The 7,847-nt window shown below is 33.0% G+C and overlaps 1 pseudogene; it reads right to left on the bottom strand.

Annotated features, from left to right (window-relative positions):
• Positions 1–5,825: 5,825 nt before the first annotated feature.
• Positions 5,826–5,944, bottom strand: LOC120597456 (uncharacterized; annotated as a pseudogene).
• Positions 5,945–7,847: the final 1,903 nt, after the last annotated feature.

Genomic DNA, 7,847 nt, shown 5'->3' with positions numbered 1-7,847 from the left:
CTCTGCAGCATACACTTCCTAACCTCAAGGTTGGGAGTTCACAGCATATGCTACTTTGGAGTATGTTAGAATTTTTTATTTAAACGCTTCTCATCCAACCATACATAAAATCGTTTTTAAAGCAATTTAAGTCTATAACAGCCTGAAGTGATGTTGCATCAACCTTTGTAAATGTAGAGTAAACAATATTGATTTGGAGAAATGGAGAAAAGAGGTGTTTTCATTCTCATGCAACCATTCCTTGGCCCTCTGTCCCTCTTTAGCACACACAGATGCCAACACGTGCTAGTTCTGAAAAGGCAACATTTACAGCCATTTCCCCTGGGAAGAAAATGGGGAGAATCTTCCACAGTTAATAAAAGAAAAGGTTGAAGGACAGGGAGTGAGAAGGGGAATTTTACCTCCCTCTGCCCACCCTTCCTCCCTCTTCAGTTTTGTAGCTAACCAACAGGAAAGATCTTTACCTCTAGCAGAAGGTCAAGCACATAGGCCCCTGCTCAGCCAGAGCTCTGTGGAGTGACCAAGTGCTTCAGCTGCCATTCTCATGAGACAGAGCACATCTGCTCCGGGATGTTTTCAGCATTCTCTGACCTGGGGCATGGGAACCTCAGAACATTTCCTAACCCAGGTCTCATTAGCTTGATACAATTAGATTACTAAAGAATGCAGTTGACGAAAGGCACATATTATTTATAATTTCCATTAGCAGTAAAAATTGCTCCACACAAAATTTCATAAGGCCATCTCATGTCATTTGTCATACGATTAATCTTACAGGGGGAGGGAGTTGGCATGGGAAAGTCATAGGACATATTTATGCCAAATAATTGATATTTTTTTCTAGTTTTTTTTTAGACAAGAACTTGGTCAGTAGTGTGTGTGTGTATTTTGGTTACTGCTGTGTGTCATTTTTGGCAAATAGATATAATAAAAATTGTAAAATGTTATTTTTCAACTTGTGAGCTTTTATGAGAATGAGTTCAGGGATAAGTAATTACCATGCTGACATTTTCAGTCTAAGGTCTAAAATGTTATTAACAACACTTTAAGGTAACACACTGATTGAAGAGGGAGGTGATTTGAGGGGGTTGGGAGTCCTGGACTGGGCGTGAGAAATATAGTTTCTGTTGTCATTTTTGTCAGGTACTTATCTTCATTACTTGCAGAAGACTCAAAATAATCCTCTTTGTAATTCAGTTTTCCCACTTGTATATTTAGGTGGTGGATGAAATGAACACTAAGAATCTGAATAGAGCTAAAGTCATTTAAATTAATGGGCTAGATGAGTACAATTTGTTGTTTGAAAACTATATACATACATATATAGATAGGTAGATAGATAGATAGATAGATAGATAGATAGATAGATAGATAGATGATAGATAGATGATAGATAGATGATAGATAGATAGACTATTATTTTGCAATGTGGAATCTTAGATTCTTTTTTGAGAAAAGCAAGAACAATTCTTTTCAAAATGTACAACAAATAAAGAGCAAATCGAATGGACAAAATAAACTTTCTCTCATACAGCTGATTTCTTACCTTTTTTATCTTTTCTCAATATTTATGAGACTATTAGCTATTAAAGAATTCTTAGTAGGGTAAAAAGGGTGGAAGAGAGAAAATGTTTCCTTTTTTTTTTGCTGAAATGATCCAAGGCATTTCCCTTAACAATCATGCTACTTGTACAGTGTTCTTAAGGAATAAATCCAAGCTAGTTTGGACTATAATGGAATATGGAAATAAGGAATGTAGAGATCACAGAATAGTTCGTTCTCAGTTCTATTCTCTCTACTGGCTGGCCCACATTTTTTATTTATAGAGCTCCATATCATACTTCCTGAGAGGGTAATGATTGTAAGTATTTGGATCATACTTTGATGTACAAATTATAGAAAGACAATATCAAATTAGATTTTTCTTTGTTGTTGTTGTTGTTGTTGTTGTTGTTGTTTTAATAATCCTTCAATGAAATGAAGACATTCTACTATAAAAAAAAATATTACTACAGTGGCTGGTAAATTTTTATGTTGAAATTTTTAAATACTTAGAATTATTCTATATCATGGGTCCAAACACATCAGTTTATTCATCCATTCACGCAATCATTTGTTCATTAATTTAATGGACATTTGCTAAGTGTATATAACTTGGCAGGCATTCTTGGACATACGGATGTGACAATGTAAATAAATGGGATGAAATATATCGGGCTTTGAGATTAAAAAAAAAAAACACTTAGCATTTTTAAGATTAGGAGTTTCCCATAAAATGTTGCATTTAAGCTAAGACAAGAAATAATGGGATTTAGACAATTGAAAAAAAATGACAAAAGGGGAAATGAAGTGATTGCGGTATGGGGAAAATGATGCACAGAGAAAAGCCCTAAGAAAAGTGTTACAGGACATGTTAGGCCAAGTTGGCTTATCTTATAAATCCTCTTTAATTCACAAATTAAATATCACAGAAATGATCACAAATCCTTGAGAATTATCACAGTCTTCTCTGTCAATTGAGAAGAAAATTTGTACAGTGAAATGATTTCAAACAATAAAGTACTTTACTTAATTTTCCTAAAAAAGTTACAGATATGCAAGGAGACATTGAAAATAAATGTATTACTTCAACCATGCTTCCCTAGGTTGAAAAGACTAGATGTTTTCTATTTTGATACATAATGATAATCATCCTCCAGAAATGTCATATCAATTTACATTCTCACTGAAAGTGTACAAGAGAGCCCATATTCCCACAAGTTTCACTACAGCTAGAAATATTAAGATTAGTTAACTAGCTTGTTCAACACTACGGAAATTGTTGTCCACACAGGATTAATGTGGATGAGGCACAGCCTTTGTTACCCAGGCACTTATCTTCTAGTTACAAGAACTAGAAAGCAGAGAACAATAATGAATTACATGAATTAAGGGCACAACTGTGAAATACACTAAAAAAGTGGTAAGAGGTCTAAGTGGAAGTTGCTAAAGCTTATAGAATAAGTATCCTCTCACTTAATGGAAAAGTAGGGGAAGTATGAGCAGACCGTATCTTGCATTTCTGAGATTACTTTTCAACTTAATAGCTTGTTACAATTAGATTACGAGGTCAATTGCTTTTGCCATAAAAGATCATTTTCAAGCTAAAATATATTATGAAAGGATCTATGCCTGGCAATTGTAAATTGTGATAGTTTTTTCATTAGGTTTTCTCACCTAAAATTTTTATTATCAAAAACATGATTAGAAAATAAACACGTACTCATTTACTAAACAATATTATAGATAAATTAAGAACCTCCTCTCGCTTATCTGTTTTCAAAAAGCATAAATCGCAAACACCTGTATTTGTAATGATTTCAACCGATAGAAAATCCATTCTGTGTTCAATGTTTCATATTTATGTTTATACAATTTCATAAAAAATAGCTTGCCTATGTGTGCAGTCATGATTTACATTGAAAAATATATATATATTAGAAGTAAAATAAAGATAGAACCAAATTTTCAAGAGCCAGAAATATCAAATTTTCCAGTTGTATGGTTTGATAGAAAGTACACAAGCTGCAGAATCAGTTAGACCAAGATGTGAATTGTTAGAGTCTGTGTTTTATCACATTAGCTACCTAAGGGAAACGATTGTACTTCTTTGGAGCTGCATGTTTGATCCTGGAAACTGGAAATTGTAATAACTCTTTCACATACAATGACCTCATTTGTTGATTGTAGCTTCCACAGTTCTGGGTACATTGTAAGCACTCAGAGAATAAAAGTTGCTTTGTAAAAATGACTTAAGAATTTAGTTAATGATTTTGTAAGCTAGTATTTATTAGGGTAAAAAGTTAAATATCTAAAGGGATATAGTATCACTGCTATTTTAAATTTTTTTTCAGGATATAATTGTGTTGTTTAATTAGGACAGGATGGAATTCATACAATTTAAACTACAACTATTATGTTTTACATCATAGAGGAAGGGAATCTGAACATTAACTTTCGTTCGAAATATTAAATCTAAATAGGCTACTCAAATTAAATATGAAATCTCTATTGCTGCCTCTTGAAATTGCATGCATTTTATTTTTTAAAGATAACATTTTACTGGCAAATCTCTTTATTTTAAATTTTTTAAAGACAATTTGATCATCTATAAGACTTAGGAAGTCAGTTGATTCTCCACTGATTTCTATGAATATGGATTCGAGTGTTGGTTTGTTATTACCTATGTACCCGGTTATTCTATTGGTGGATACAAAATTATTAATATTTTGTTTGGTAAGTAAAAAATAATTGTTTTCAGAATCATTAGCATTCTGAGACACCAAAATAAAAAGTATTAAATACATATCAATGCATTCCAATAACTATTTGTCAGTAATGCTCACGTCACAGAATTTAGTATTCTTTTTCACTGGCATATAGTCATATGGGCTGTTCACTACATCCTCAAACATGTCCTCTCATGACTATTTTTTCAGTAACATGACCAATTTTTTTTACGTTTGTGTTTATTTTCCATTGTTTCTTGTTTTCTGTACAAGAAACAATTCTGGTATTTATTTTTATTATCTCCTATCAAAGTTCATTATTTCCTATCCCAATGCAAGATAATTAGATAAATTAGGAATCAATTCGTCAATTTTGAGTCACCAGTCAGAATGACTGACTTAGTAGGTCAAGTTTGACCTTAAACATTAACAGAGAAGACAGATTTTAAAATGTAGGAAAGGGACCCAAATTTGACAGGTAAGTGGACAGGAGATAATCTCTAATATCATAATAATTCACCAATTAAAGATTCATTTAAAAATGATGAGATAATTACTTTTTAATTTTTAAATGCAAATATCCTTGATAAGGACTTTTTATGTCATTCACACTTTATTCTGAATGAATAAGTAACAGTTTTTGTTTTTAATCTTCACTAAGATTAACATCTGTACAACTAGGAAATTGATAAAATGTGAGGAATAATTTTGATGTTGGACGTTCTGGGTCATACACAGCCTCTGAGTTCCTGGAATCCCAGACAAGAAGTTTGGTCAGTATAGATCTAATATTAGCATTCTAGCACATCCACAGGATTGTGGGAAGCCAGGAGACCAAGAAAAGGTGCAAGGGTCAGAAGATAAACACAGCACAAGATTTGTCACATAGCAAGTGCCTGATAAATGTTTACTGAATGAATGGATATGGAAGTTTGCTTATAGGTTTGATAGATACAGATTAAAAAAGAAAAACAAAGGAAGAAATTCTAGATTTATACACCTAAAGCTAGATATGAGAATGGGAAGAGGGGAAAGAAGCAAGGAAAGGAGATATAAAACAGTAGGGAAAACATGACAAAACCAGACTGGACTCACCTTGAATCAAAAGTCCTTTTCAAGATCCATTTCTCTGCGAAGTAAATACTTGGCTACCTCCCTTTATTCTCATCTGCCCTCACGACTTGTCAAGTAAGAAACCCCTGGTGGTTGAATTTAAAGCTATTGATCTATTCTCACTGAAGCATTGCTCCTTAAGGACCTCATCCTAACTGTTGAATCAGTAAGATAAATAGAGCCAAACAACATATGTTTATGATCTCACTTTATTTCATTACAAGGCATATAGATAACAAAGATGGAGTAGGAACAGATAGCTTAGGCCATATAACACTTAGCTAAAAATCACTGGGAAAATCTATTTATCTTTTTTACTTTTGTTTGCTTTCTAGCATTCAGAACAGTGCTTATGAGTAAACTCCTTAACTGAATCAATTAGGAAATGTAAGCAGGAAAACTTAAGAAATTATTGTGGTTTTTTTGTGAACTTTTTTTTTTAAATGCCTGTAGTACCTGGTATTCCTAGGTAGTCTCCCATCCAAATACTAACCAGGCCTGACCCTACTTAGCTTCCAAGATCAGACGAGATTGAATACATTCAGGGTGTCATGGCCATAGACAGGAAATTATTCTGGTTTTTTAGATAGTGTCTAAATTTTGGAGCAGATAAGGGATAGGATTTTCCCATATAGTTGTTCTACCTTGCTGAGATTCATAGGCTATCTGCCTGGGTTTATATCCACTTTCCCTATGTAAACACATTTATGACATTCTGAGTAATAAACTTTTTATGAATTGACCAAATTATGACTTCAAAATTCACTTAGCAAGATTTTAAGAGCTTTCTCCACTTTTATTTTTCCTTGCTGACTATTATTTTGAAAATCTTCTCTTTGCAGATACCTTTTAAGTTAATGCTGTATAATAAAGAAAAGGTGAATAGTTTATTATAATAGGAAAAAAGAATAAAAATTCTGAGATAAAGATTCAAATTTTACTTGAAAAGACAAATGTAATCCATATGAGTTCACACCCTTTCTACATAGAAATAGGGTGAACCCTCGACAATATACTTTGTTTCTATGCTGTCTTGGTATGGAGAGAGGTTGTAAAGTGTCCAGGTATCTGATGGAATATCTCCTCAAATCCTCCTGATAGTCCAAAGCATAGATTGTGTCTTCCATTGCTGTTTACATGTTTATTCGCTAACTAGATGGAACCGCACTGGGTTGAAGGAGATACTTTAACCTGGACATACCCAGAGCCCTGTGCTCCAGTCCTGATACGAAGTAGCCAAAGTTGCTTTGATCAAGTTTTTTTAGCTAAGAAGTCACTGTAAGTAAAAGGGTGTCCATTGGAAGACCTTTCAGGTCCTCTAAATATTATTCTGACATAAACTATCATGTGGTTACATTTTTCCTTGCATACTGAAACATAACTAAAGTTCCAAGATCAGATACTTGAGTTAAATCATGAAAGAATATATCTAGTAATACAATGTCCACACAGGTAATATAACTTATCCTTGAAAACACTGTATAGGCCTCCAGACCATTGAAAATGTTACTTTCCCAATACGTATGCTTTAAAAGGGTCATTGTCAATGATCAGTTCTCAAAGACATATTCACATTGTTACATTTCTAGTGAGATTTGATGATCCTGACACATCTAGTGGTTTAAATTCTCAAATATGTTAACAATATGTATATAAAAAAATCATTTGTGATTTGTGGCTCAATAAATCAAGTCATTGTAATATTTTAACATTAGGAACATTTTGATCATCTCACACTATAACAGAATGAAGAGTTGAAATTAAGCATCATAAAATGCAGAATAAAATTATAAAGACCTTCTTGTAATACAAAATTCATGGAAACAAAACTCTAATTTCCTGATGGATATATTATATTAATGTAATGGATACCTCAGTGTAGTTAAATTGCATTAAATGGTTATTAATGCTTGAATAAACTTCAAGGAAGTGGGTACTGGTTGAAATGGGATAATATTTTGTTCTGCTAAATTATACGTTAATTGGTATTTCCTCTCTTGTAAAATGACCTAAAGGGTTTAATAAAATATGTGGTAGAAACATTATTTTTTTTTCCTTCTTGAGATATTAAGTCAAGAGTTTAACTGGAAGTGTTTCAAATCTTTCCCAGAAAATTCTTCAGTATTTGTGATGACATGGGTTTCAGGGACTCCCAAAAGTAAATAATTAAAGCTTTTAGTCATCCAAATAATGATAGACTGCATCATGGGAAAAAATGTTACAAATTGAGCAGTTGAGATTTGTTTTCTTACTGCTTGTTCCACAGAGAGGAGGGAGGAGATGGGGTGGGGAGAGAGGAAAGGCACTCCATAGGCAAGTACAGGCCATCTTCAAAAGCTGTATTTGATAATATAAGGAACAAGAACTTGCAGTTCATTTTCCTTTTATCAGATAATGAAAAATACCAGAAACCTCAAGTTTTACCTGAGGGATGTGGTGCTTCTGCTATGCATGAGAAAAACAGCT

Source organism: Pteropus medius, unplaced genomic scaffold (assembly GCF_902729225.1).
Source record: "Pteropus medius unplaced genomic scaffold, Ma_sr-lr_union100, whole genome shotgun sequence".
NCBI lineage: Eukaryota > Metazoa > Chordata > Mammalia > Chiroptera > Pteropodidae > Pteropus > Pteropus medius.
Note: the sequence above shows the minus strand (reverse complement) of the source record. Positions and strands in the feature narration are given on the sequence as shown.